Source organism: Esox lucius, chromosome 7 (assembly GCF_011004845.1).
Source record: "Esox lucius isolate fEsoLuc1 chromosome 7, fEsoLuc1.pri, whole genome shotgun sequence".
Lineage (NCBI taxonomy): Eukaryota > Metazoa > Chordata > Actinopteri > Esociformes > Esocidae > Esox > Esox lucius.
In genome coordinates this window covers 20024-33962 of record NC_047575.1, presented here as the reverse complement: position 1 = coordinate 33962, position 13939 = coordinate 20024, and the positions used below count along the sequence as shown (strand labels likewise).

At 40.3% G+C, this 13939-nt stretch overlaps 1 long non-coding RNA gene across 1 annotated transcript; it reads left to right on the top strand.

Moving 5' to 3' along the window:
* Nucleotides 1-11551: 11551 nt before the first annotated feature.
* On the top strand, nucleotides 11552-12866 carry LOC109615910. The gene is made up of 3 exons (XR_004575902.1): nucleotides 11552-11679; nucleotides 11809-12197; nucleotides 12354-12866. It is a non-coding gene; the product is annotated as an uncharacterized LOC109615910 (long non-coding RNA).
* Nucleotides 12867-13939: the final 1073 nt, after the last annotated feature.

Genomic DNA, 13939 nt, shown 5'->3' with positions numbered 1-13939 from the left:
AATATAAAAAGCCAATACATGGCCTTATGTTTGGTCGTGTTTGAGAAACGAAATCATAATATGATAATTTGACTGATGTATCCCCCATTCACCCAAGTAGGTGAGTAATTAGTAATATAATATGAATATAGTGTTTTGTCAAATATGATGATAATTCTATCGATCGACACTCTTAAATATGGAAGTACAGAGACGACATTTCTGGTCAGGTTCACACGTCTAGTGATTACTAGTTTGGAATATGATTAGATAAGAAATGTTTTCTAATTGGGCTTTAAGTTTGAGGTCCCAGGTCAACATATTGTTAGAATTGTTTTGCTCATGACCAGAAGTACAGAAAAAGCGATGAACCCACCATGGGAGACTTCAGATCTTAGCATTACTAAGGATGAACATTTTACATTTAATGCTTCAATTAGACCAGAATTAAGTAATTTCCATTTAAACTCCACATTTTCCTTTCAAATGGTTATGTATACAAAATAATTTACTTTATTTTGTTAAGAATAATATAATGATTTTGAGGCTAAAAACGATTATGCATCCAGTACATAAATCCAGTAAATAAGCTATACATCTATTATGACATTTTGCTCATATGGTACTGCTAGGAATGTGAACTTAAGACAGATTTAAATAGATTAATATGTCTGAATACTTGCAAATAACTCTATGGACCTTATTCACCGCGCCTCCATCTTGAAATCCAAAACGAGGCTAGGGGGTACACTCTAAACCGGAAGTTCATTGACAGAGCGCAGCAGCGGGCGTCTGTCATCATGGCGATACCTGTGTGGACATCAAATCTTTCATGTCTTCCCGAAATAACAGTGGACTATGTCGAAAAATGGGCCAATAAGGACTGCATGATTCCCCGGGCTGTTTTGCTGAAAGGATAGAGCAACTGGCTCGAGGGATATGTGCACGACGTGGAAGTTAATGCACAGACGATCACAGCTTTTTTTTCTGAAATCAACGTTACTTTTAAAGTTAGCTTGTTAGCTAGATAAAACAACAGGACGTGACAACATTACAAGCTGATGCTAAGCATTGTTAAGATATATTAACCACACCAGACTGACTGTTATTTTGAGTGTTAACAATAAATTATTTTACCGACAGTCAAGAGGAGCGAGACAGTCAGTGTGAGAGCTAAGTCTTTTCACTCAATGCGAAAAAACGAGGCACCTTACAACATTCAGGTATCATGACTGGATAAACTGCTCAGTTTGCGGAGTGGTGGCACTGCTAGAATACGCTTGCTAAACGTTCAAATGTTCATCTTGATCGTTCATATCAACAGTTCATCTTGATCGTTCATATCAACAGTTCATCTTTCCATGCTAGACTAAAAATGTTATGTGCAGTTGATGTGATCTTTAGCTAAAAGTATATTGGAACCATCAGTCAAAAGCAAGGCAGGGTGCTACTGTTGGTTATTAAAATGAATAAATATTAAGTATAAGTTAATTTGTTTACAGGCATGGGTTGCTCAGTTCAGATAGCGATGTTACGTAGGGTTGGGGAAGGTACTATTCAGGTCTCACAGGTAACACAGATGCTAAAAACGAATCAGTAATGTCGTCTACTTGGATGCACAAACCCAGTAAAATGGATGTTTTTTTTTAAACTTAGTTGTGTGCTTAACATGGTCTAGATTAGTAATGGTTATTATCATAAACATGCACAGATCACGTGTTGTTTATATTTTGCTGTTAGACACGGCGGCAGGACGTTAGCTGCCCAGGCTAGTAAAAAGAGCAACAACTTGCTTAACATTACCCCCGAATCAGCCCTTTGCTTGTTATAACTTAAAAAGGACCGGTTCGTGGCTAATAAAGTCATGTCTATTTAGCCAGAAGGTTAAGTAATTATCTCTGACAGTTAATGTAAATATGGCTAACGTTAGCATCGTAAACTAATGTTAATATCATACCTTGAAATGGCGACCGGGATCTCTTCTTATTTTATGAATCCATTCACGGCCAAGTACAGGATCTTTGGGGAAACGATGGAAGGTTTGACCTGTATAGGATTTCTTTCTCTTTGAAGACATACATTTGGGAACATAACAATGCGGCGGCATTGTAGGTAACGTTATGACAGAAATATATAGTTGGGCGGGCCAACGTTACTTCCGTACCCCACAGCCTCGTTTTGGTTTAAAGGAAGTGAATAAGGCGAATAAGTCTGAATGTCGGGGTTCTCATATATTTAATGCATTGTAAGTTTATGGACCTTATGTTGACTATTGCAATCCCAAAGTATTTGTTGTGTTTATGCAGGCAAAAGGAAATAAAATAATACATTTGATACATTCATTGTAGAAATAGCAACTATTAAATTAAATGTGCGATAACCTATGGAAGACTTACCACTATCATGACCCTTGCTAAACATGTGATATATCCATGACACTGCGATATTGGTGAATAGGTCTTTCATATCAGCGTTCGACAACAGAAAGCATTGTTGTGGTAATGATCATTAGCCTTATGGTTGTCTCAATTTTGAAACAGGTTAAAATAATCAAAATAATTTTAGAATGTAGCAACCGATAAAGATCATTTCGCATTAGAAATTATGAAATTATTCAGCAACTTATTCCATTTGCATACTCTGAATTGAAGAGCATCACATTTCTATGACAGAAAATGGAGCAATAGACTAGAGGACATTTTTATTTTAGTGCAGCGCAGTCAATTGTTGGTCTAACAATTGATTTACTCAACATCTGCGTTATAACCTAATGATGTTGGTAAGACAACACATAACATGTTATGTAGACGTGTAATAATAGATGTGTTGCAAATACGCATTTTAGGATCTCAATAATCAATTCGCTCCTAAAATGACATCTGACGTTTTCGTGTCATGTGTAGGCCATTTATGTGCCGTGTTCATGTCGTGTGTTGTCTTGTGGACATGTCATTTGTAATTAACGTGTAAATGGCCTACACACGACAGAAAATGACTTGTCTCTATTGATGGACTGTTAGTTTAAGATTATTTTTAGGAACTGTTTGTCACGATTCCCGGGACTCAGGACAGAGGTAGGATCCAGAAGCAGATACAGACACCGGGGTAAAAGGACAATGATGATGATTGTAGCAGTGGGAGATGACAGTGGAGATACGTGAGAATTACGTAGGCGGGTATGAATGTATTGTTGGAGGGTGGAAAGTGGGTAGCAGAGGTACGAAGTCCGGGAGGCAAGAATGGTCGAATAGTCAGGCAGGGTTCAGTTAACAGAGCGGGGAGTCAGTCCAGGCGAAGGTCGATAACGGGAAGGCAGAAAGGTGGTTTGGGAGGGAGGTACAGGACGGGTCTCGGAACAAGGGGCTGGAAACGAACGGGGGAGAAAACACGGTGAGCAGAAGATAACAAAAACAGGATACTCGGGAAATAGGATAGCTTGCTTAATTAGGTAGAGAACACTGTAATAATTACGTGGCTGTACAATAATCCGGCAGGGACTGAAAGCAGAACTCTCCTATTTATAGGGAGAGTGGCAATCAGCGCCCCAGGTGTGTAGACTGGTGCAGGTGCTCAGGATCAGTGGTGATTACGGGTGCCTTCATTGAGTGCCGGGAACAAGGAGACTGGTACTCGGGGAGATGTAATGACAGAAACAGCTCAGGAGGGCTGAGTCCTGACACTGTTCAGGCGTTAAGTGACTTGGAAAGTCATGTCAGTAGCTTCCCTAGGCCTGTTAAGATGTTATTTTTAGGAACTGTTCAGGCGTTAAGTGTCTTGGAATGTCATGTCAGTAGCTTCCCTAGGCCTGTTAAATGCATTATCCACCCCTCATAACACAGCAAGTACAATAACATGTATGCTATAAGAGCAGGTGCTTTGCATTATGCAGGATAGTAATTCCTTCGAAAGTTAAGTATGATACTAGCTAACCAGGATCATACAGTAACTATGGTTAACATATTTACCATCTTTTTGGGGTTAATCCCGTTGATTGATAAAATAAACAGGTTTATTCAATATGAAATTAGGGTTCTCACGATTCATCAAGGAAATCTGCTAAACCCAACTTGCATTTTGCGGCAGCATGTCATCAATTCGGCAAGAATAGAATAGGAGTCATGTATACACTTAGGCATAGAATTCAGAACAGTTTTTATTAAGGTAATCTCACTACTGTTATCTGAAATATCAAACACCCTCTATTTTTGGCACAGTAAGGTAGGGCTGGGCAATATGGACATAAAAACATGGCTCTGCTGTTGTTTCTCCTAGACATTTCAACTTCACTAAAACAGCACTGAAAGTGGTTTTAGCACCCTTTAGCAGGGTGAGATACTGACAGTCAGATTTCATAGCTGTGTGCTCAATTAAATTCACCTGTATCAGTGGTTGTGGCTGAACTAACCAAATTCTCAAATTCCAGTCTGCATACACTAAACACCTGACCATCACACCTTTGTGAGTTTTTTGGACATCCCGTTCCAAAACCATGGGCATTAATATGGAAACACAGCCTTTTCACAGTATACGCTGGTCATTATGTCCTTGTCCTCGTTACAAACTGACGAAAATGTTATGAGCACCGTGCTAACACACATTTTGTTCCAGATCATAACACCCGCATACCAATCATAGACATCAACAGTAGAGCACAGTAGAATATATTACATGAATTTATGTTAACTACTATTTTCTCCTGTTTTGTTCATGGAGTATTCAGCAATAGCTCCTTGACAGATGAATAGCTACATGACATATGAGTGGATAAAGTATTATTGATCACCAAAATATTGATGGAGCAGTATTATTCGATTTTAGTGCTGTCTTTGACATACTTGACCATAGTTTATTATTGGGGAAGCTCAAATGTTATGGTTTTACACCATCTGCATTAGCATGGGTAGAGAGCTACCTGACAGATAGAAGGTGTATTTTAATGGAAGCTTCTCTGAAGTGAGGTCTGTAGCATGTGGGATTCCACAAGGGTCTTCATTAGGACCATTGCTTTTTTCTATCTTTATGAATGATCTCCCACTGGTCTGTAGAAGAGCTTCTGTGTCTATATATGCGGATGATGTAACACTTTATATGCCTGCACCAGCTTTAGAAAACATTACTGCAGCTCTCAACAATGAGTTGCAGATGGTATCCAATTGGGTTACTGATAATAAACTTGTCTTAAATATAGACAAGACTAAAAGTATTTTATTTGGAACTAAATGTTCATTAAAAACAAGGCCCATGTTGGATATGGTACTAAATAATGTTGCTATTGAGCAGGTACATGAAATTAAGCTTCTTGGGGTAACATTAGACTGTACTTTGTCGTAGTCAAGACATATAGAGGAAGATTATCTGTAGTTAAAAGGTGTTATTGTTTTTAAATCCATATTTAATAAAATATGTTTTGCACACACTAGTGTTAGATTATTGCTCTGTGGTTTGGTCAGGAACTACAAAGACGAATTAAGGGAAACTACAGAGGGTTCTGCTCGTTTAGCCCTTTGCTGTTCATTTAGGGCTAATATTAACAAAATGCACTGCAAACTATGCTGGTTACCGGTTAAAAGCATCACTACTTGGCTTTATAAATACAATTTATTGATAGGTAAATTGAAGTTACCTAAGGGCGGCGTGTGTTGTGGTGCTAGTAACCATCAACTCCAACACAGTCTGTGACCATGGAGCCAGAGAGGCAAGGACCATGGAACCCCTCAGGAGGACCAAAGGAATAAGATGCACCATTGGTTGCCTTCTGATTTTAAGTGTTGTCGTTGTCATACCAATAGTGTGGATATTCAGACCACCTGACTACCCCAAAGGTAGACCCGCTAAGATATGTCCCATAACAGTCGCACATACTACTCTTGTTCCTTCTCTTGCACCATGTCATCCAAAGCCAGGTAGAGTAAGGAGAGTATTGTTAAAGTCAGACCACATAGCCCTTAAGATAATGGTTGACCATGACTAAGAACATGACTTACAAAATATACCAACATCCTCACAGTCCCCTATGTTATCTTCTATCCCATTTTCAGTAGCAGACGCATGGTAGGACCGAGGTGGTAGCACAAATCACTCACTGAAAGTGGATTCACTGTAAGAATACAAATGATCCTGGTGCAGACAAACTGTCACACTTAGGAGGATGAAATCAGATTAGGTATGACCTTCTGGATTCTCTGATGCGGTGGTTAACTATATCCCAATGGGAAACATACATGAACATAGATTCAATGACAATCAATTGGCATAATTGTTCAATTCCGGCTGTTCCTGAAAAGCCCAGTTTGGGTGATTGTGGCCAGACTTAGTCACCAAAATCTGTTTATTAATTGTTTTAGGATCCACACAGCATTTAATAAACAGTGCTTGTTCCGCCACAACTCAAACGAACTTCACGGCTCTAAGAGATTTGCCAGAGCAGGTCTATATTGTCTGTGATAGGAAAACATACAGTTGCAGTCCTAGAGACGCAGGTGGGGTCTGCTATATGGCGTATTTGGTCCCTTGGAGCCGACCATGGGAAAATGACTGCCTTATATCAGTCCCAAATTCGCCATAAGCGAACACTTACTAGAACGCAACAAATGTTCAGTGTACTTATTAAACATTTGAACAATTAAACATTTGCTTATCACGCTTACTCTGGTACATCTTAGCTACAAACTTGGAGACTAGCGCATCATTTTCTCATAAAACATAATTATAAAAAGACATCCTACTTATAACAAATTAATGACTCCAATCAATCCATGGCAGGTTCCTTTCTTTGGAAAACAATAACAGCATAAAAGGGTCACGTAATACAATTATTCTAGCAAATTAATGAAAATCATGGTATTCAAGTCCACAACGACAAAAACAAAGAGCACTTCAAAATTTGTAATTTACTGGGCAAATGTACATGCGATTCTTCTCAATTGTACGCCCAATAGGATTCCCAATAATACACATCAGTACATACTCCCACGGTCAAAATATGTAATTTACTGGGCAAATGTACATGCGATTCTTCTCAATTGTACGCCCAATAGGATTCCCAATAATACACATTGGTACATACTCCCACGGTCAAAATTTGTAATTTACTGGGCAAATGTACATGCGATTCTTCTCAATTGTACACCCAATGGGATTCCCCATAATACACACCGGTACATTCTCCACCGGTCAAAATGTGTAATTTACTGGGAAAATGTACATGCAATACTTATCAATTGTACGCCCAATGGGATTCCCCCATAATACACATCGGTACATACTCCCCCGGTCCAAATGTGTAATTTACTGGGCAAATGTACATGCTATACTTGCCAAATGTACGCCCAATGGAATTACCCATAATACATTTCACTCCATACTCCCCCAGTCCAAATATTGACATTTACTGGGCAAATGTACATGTCCAGTGTATTACATTGCCGGTGACTGTGTAATACATTGCAAATGTACGCCCAATGGAATTACCCATACACTTCGGTCCAAACTCCCCCAAGTGCAGATTTGGACGTTTACACTACAATCACTACTACATAGGATGTTCTCAGTACAGGGGTACATCCAGAAACAGTGAAATAGATAACCTGTTACATGGTATGACTACTGTCCATGTGCAGTGGATTACATTGCCGGTGGCAGTGTAATACATTGCAAATGTACACAAAATTGGATTATCAATAGAACACATGGGAACATACTCCCCCAGTCCAAATTTTGAACAATACTGGGCAAATGTACATGCTATACTTGCCAAATGTACACCCAATGGAATTACCCATAATACATTTCACTCCATACTCCCCCAGTCCAAATGTTGAATATTATTGGGCAAATGTACATGCAATACTTCCCAATTGTATGCCCAATGGAATTACCCATAAAACACTTCACTCCATACTCCCCCAGTCCACATTTTGAAATGTACTGGGCAAATGTACTTAGAATACTTCACAATTGTGCACCTAATGGGATTACCCCATAGAACACATTTGTACATACTTCCTCTGTCAATTTCTTGACATTAACTGGACAAATTTACATAGAAAAAACTCAGGTAGGCTTACTCCTGTTCATTTGCAATGTATATGAATAGGTAGGAAATACTGCCCAATTGTACATGTGAAGGAGACATCTTAAAGACATGGGAGTTGGATTTTCCAAGTATACATCAAGAAGCAACTGTATTACACACTATAATTAAGCATTTTAAGCCTTTTCTACAATGTACAATTGGGCAGTATTTCCTACCCATTCATATACATTGCAAATGTACACGAGTCAGGAAGGATAAGTCCTGTACATTTGCAATGTATATGAATGGGTAGGAAATACTGCCCAATTGTACATGTGAAGGAGACATCTTAAAAACATGGGAGTTGGATTTTCCAAGTGTACATCACGAAAGAAATGTATTACACATTATAATTAAGCATTTTATGCCTTTTCTACAATGTACAATTGGGCAGTATTTCCTACCCATTCATATACATTGCAAATGTACACGAGTCAGTAAGGATAAGTCCTGTACATTTGCAATGTATATGAATGGGTAGGAAATACTGCCCAATTGTACATGTGAAGGAGACATCTTAAAGACATGGGAGTTGGATTTTCCAAGTATACATCAAGAAGCAACTGTATTACACATTATAATTAAGCATTTTAAGCCTTTTCTAAAATGTACAGTTGGGCAGTATTTCCTACCCATTCATATACATTGCAAATGTACACGAGTCAGGAAGGATAAGTCCTGTACATTTGCAATGTATATGAATGGGTAGGAAATACTGCCCAATTGTACATGTGAAGGAGACATCTTAAAAACATGGGAGTTGGATTTTCCAAGTGTACATCACGAAAGAAATGTATTACACATTATAATTAAGCATTTTATGCCTTTTCTACAATGTACAATTGGGCAGTATTTCCTACCCATTCATATACATTGCAAATGTACACGAGTCAGTAAGGATAAGTCCTGTACATTTGCAATGTATATGAATGGGTAGGAAATACTGCCCAATTGTACATGTGAAGGAGACATCTTAAAGACATGGGAGTTGGATTTTCCAAGTATACATCAAGAAGCAACTGTATTACACATTATAATTAAGCATTTTAAGCCTTTTCTAAAATGTACAGTTGGGCAGTATTTCCTACCCATTCATATACATTGCAAATGTACAGGACTTATCCTTACTGACTCGTGTACATTTGCAATGTATATGAATGGGTAGGAAATTTTGTTAGCTCAGTACACAGGAATAATAGGATTCATTAGATCAGGACACAGGTGAAGAATGCAATTTGTTAGCTCAGGACACAGGAATAATAGGATTCATTAGATCAGGACACATGTGAAGAATGCAATTTGTTAGCTCAGGACACAGGGATAATAGGATTCATTAGATCAGGACACTGAAAGGAAAAACCCCTTTTTTCTATAAAACAGTTTCAATGCAATTTACTAGATGGGGACACAGTTCAAGAGGGATTTATAGGAGGTCCCACAGTATCAGAGCTTACTATTGTACAACTCAACTCAACATTGCTGTTGCAGAGGATATCGAACGGATATAACTGTTTTGCACTTTACTTTTTGAGAGATGCCTGGAAGACGCTCAACTGTTCAATTGTGTCCTTTATGCCCGAAGGCAATATGCTTTCTTAGTCAGCACCTACGATTGTACCATGGAGTGATTAACAAAGAGGAGGGAGCCATATTGTGCCATTGGGTGTCCGGCCGGATCAACCTGAGGCAGGAGCCATGTCTGTTTGAGGGGTGTGGCATGCACGTAAGCAGGCTGGACCGGCACATCGATCAACACACTGAAATGACCAAGTCACAGAAGAAAAGGGCTTTAGATAGGCTGAAAAGGAGGATAACAATGGAGCGACTAGCATCACTGAGAGCCTCCAACCCTCCCGTTCCAATGATAACCACTCTGGACCTGCTGGAAGCGGCAAGGGAAGTTGAAAGGGAGATCTTGCCAGAGTCGCCACCTGCTTTTTTGGAAGAGGATGAGTCTGACAACATGGCCTGTGAGGATGAAGCTTGTCATTGCCAAGGCCCAATTAAGAGGCTGCGGGAGGCTGTGCATGAAAGAGACATGGCCTTAAAATCCAGGGATGGTAGGATTAATTCCCAAAACGAAGAGTATGAAAGGGTGGTGAGTCGCCTACGCAAAATCAGGGCGGCCTACAAGATTCTGCAAAGGCAGATGTCTGTGAGGCCAAAGTTAGGTTTGGCTGCAAAGTCTCCTGCAGCAGTGGAGGTGGAACTTATGGGCTCATCAGATGAAGAGGTGGAAATGACCCAAAGTGAAATGTCCCCAAAGCCAGGCACATCCAAACTGGATTTCCCAGACTCCTGCCCCAGTCTGAGTAAGTATAGCCTTTTTGAATTGGTCACTGTTTAGATTGTATTGAGAAATTAAATCACTCAACCAAGATGTCTATTAACATTTTGTTTAGGTGAGTTTCTGCAGGGGTTTCATCAAAACATTCTGAGCCCAAATCCGAACAAGAAGCTGATGGACAACTGTGCCTCCAAGGTCAGAAGAGTAAAGCAGTTCCTCTGTTTCATGGGGAGTGAAAAGAACTATCCTTCAAACCTTTGTTTTCTCCGCAACACTACGAAAATAACAGAGTAAGTACAGATTGATTTTAATTCACTCTAGTAAGTGTTCAAGCAAAGTCCAATTATTGATCTTTTGATTTCACTGCGTTTGTGTGTGTATGTGTGTGTGTGTGTGTTTGCTTTATGTGTCTTTCAGATGGGTCAAGGACATTGAGGCCACAAAAGCCATCACCACGGTGGAGCATTATACAAAGAGTGTGGCCCATTTTTTGAGATACGCTGAGGAGACCCCACCAGCATCCAGCAGGCTGACCAAGAACCAGTGGCGAGGGGTCAACCGTCATTTTAAGGCAATTACCAAGTCCCTACAACGCCGGATCACAATTCACCAGGTGCATGTCAAGGAGAAGAAGGAGGCGAATGTGGTCCCCAAGACAGTCCTGATTGAGTGCCAGCGCCTAGCTAAGTCCAAGATCCCTGAGATTTTAGGTAAGTGTTTTATATCACTATTATTACCCACTTATTACACATCTCCTCGTTGTTACACTGTTAAGTGCACTGCAATGTTTACTCATGTTCACACAGTTACCCTGGAGGAGTCCCGGAAGCAGAGGGATCATTTCCGGTTTTATGGCTACATCTGCGCCTACTTCTCCACAACCTATGGCCACAGACCTGGTGTCTTCAAGAACATGATGATAAAAGAGGTTGAGGAAGCAAAAAGGGACCAGAGTGGATACTTTTTGATCAATGTCCATCCTCTTTGGCCTGAATAGATTTACTATTGAGGCCAAATGTTTACATTATTTGGTCATTTTTGAAAACAATTGCACCTACACAGGATGTGTTTTTGTGTGTCATTATTTAAAAGGTGGAGGAACACAAAACCAACAAGGAGTTTGGGACATGCCAGCTCGCCCTGACAGAGGAGTGGTTCAAGAACTTCCTCCAATTCTATAGGTTCCTGAGGGGGGGGGGAGAAAACACAGCACTTTTTCTTCAATTCCCGGAACTCTGACCTCAAGAATCTCCCCACCTACCTGAGGGAGGTATGGAAGGAGATGGGCTTGCCTGGAAGCCCCACCTTCACTGACATACGGACCTCAATCTCCACTCATGTAAGTCAGATTGGAATGGAAATGTCCTATTACACAGCTGTCTTAAACAAATTAATGACTGATTGACTGTCTTCTCTTATGTGTGTGTGTGTGTGTCTGCCTGCCTGTGTGTGTGTGTGTGTATTACAGTGCAAGAACACCCTGGCAAAAAAGGACCGGGAGACAGTGGCTCGGTTCATGTGCCATGACACTAGGACGGCGGACAGGTTTTATGCCATCAGCCTCAACCCGACCCAGGCAATGGAGGTTAGGTCCTTATTCCAGGCAGCTTTGGAGGGCGAGGACCAGGACCAGTGAGCCAGAGACACCCCTCAACCTCAAAACCATCAGAAAGGTGCAAGGGAAAGGCAGCGGAAGACAAGTCCCTTTCTGAGGGGAGCACTTCTTCTGAAGCCACAAAGGTCCAATACCAAGAGTCCGGGACATCATCTCCGGGTTCTAAGTCTGAGTCGTCGTCATCATCATCTCCCTCTTCGTCCTCGTCGTCAGGGGTGGGGCAGATGGCTACACTACCTCAAGTAAGCAATTTGATTCAGAAATCACAAGCAACATCCAAATGTAAACCACTTAACCAACAGAGCCATTCCCTTCCTATTGCAGTCACAGATGACTATGTTACAGTCAAATGTTCAGTGTGAGATATTTATTGTTGTTTTTGTTTGCTGTGCCTGCAGACACCTCCTAAGAGACCAGCACCGGAGAGCGAAGAGCACCCCACGCCCTCCAAACTGCCGGTGACAGACAGGCGCAGAGTCATGGTCTCCATCACCCCGATGAAGATGTCCCCGCTGAAATCGATGAGAAAAACTAGACACGTCTCTCCTGTCCTGACTCAGCAGGGGATAAGGAAGCTGAGAGCAACAAGCGCCCGGCTCAAGAGGGCCATTGCCTCAAGGAGGCTAAAAATGGAAGGTAAGGACAAAGACACTATCCCACCCCACAGCCCAGAGGGAAAAGATAGTGAGTCAACCTCTGTTCAAGCAGAGGAAGCCATGGGCAGCAAAGCTTGATTGATTGACTCAATAGGTTGGACACTTGTTCTATTGTGTTTTTTGTTACCTGTTCTAATTGTAAATGTAGATAGGAAACATGTTAGAGTTTTGTTCTCATCATTTATAACCTTCTCTGTTCTGTTTAATTGAATTGTTCTTTAGTATTTTGTTATTGAGAGTTTGTTATTGCATGTGTGCCACTTTGTCATTTAATATGTTGTGCTTTTTTACTTGTTGATATTGAAATGGATGTCTGTTTGGTTTGATCTGTGGTGTTCTGTTTAATAAAATTCTTCAAAGTAATTATTCTGTTTGGAGTTGTATTTCAGACCTTGTTTGATTTCTGTCACTTTGTTGTAAGTACAAGTTTTGACTGGGCACTGTCTGTTGTTGGTTCTCTGAAACAGTTTGAGTCAAATACAATTTTCTTAGTGTTTCAGTCTCTCAGAGACAACTCCAATAAATGACACTGTTTATCAATAACAAGACATAATAATTAAACAAGAACAGATGTGCCAACAATTACAACTATAAAAACTTCAATTGAACTATGTACAGGTAAGCCAAAAAGTATTCATACCCCTTGCCCTAGTGAATTTATATTTGACCATTGTGCTGGAGATATAAACTTTATTTTAAGGAAACTTTATTCATATGGTCAAATACAAATTCACTGTGGCTCAAAAGATGGCATGGGTATGAATACTTTTGGGCTTACCTGTACATATCAAATATCCTAAAGAAGGTGTGTGGAGGGTTTCACCGACTCTTCCCTGTATAGAGACAGAAAAGTATTTTTACAATAATGCATGCACACACAGATAAATACACCAATTAAGAGGTCAGACACAAAATGCGCGCCTCTAGAGCGCCTGCCAAGCTAAGTGGAGAGTAATTTAAATATTAAAGTGGATGGAAGTAAACCTACATCATACTTGCTATTTGATCAGGCATTTTAAGCCTTTTCTACACTGTACATTGCCACCGGCAATGTAATACACAGGTACTGGATGTAGACTAGGCCCGAAACACATCCTGTGTAGTAGTGATTTATGTGTTTTTGACATATTGCGGCCCGTAGGTCGCTCATAAACACACCTTTTTTGACGTGCTCCATCGGGGGAATGGGGAGATGAATCATCCACACAGTTATACTAGCTGTGTGCAGTTTTTCATTCTGAAAATGTACACTTTGTATTCAGCAACTGTACACTTTGTTCTCTCCCATTGACAATACATTGCTTACTCCTCACATTTCACCTCACACT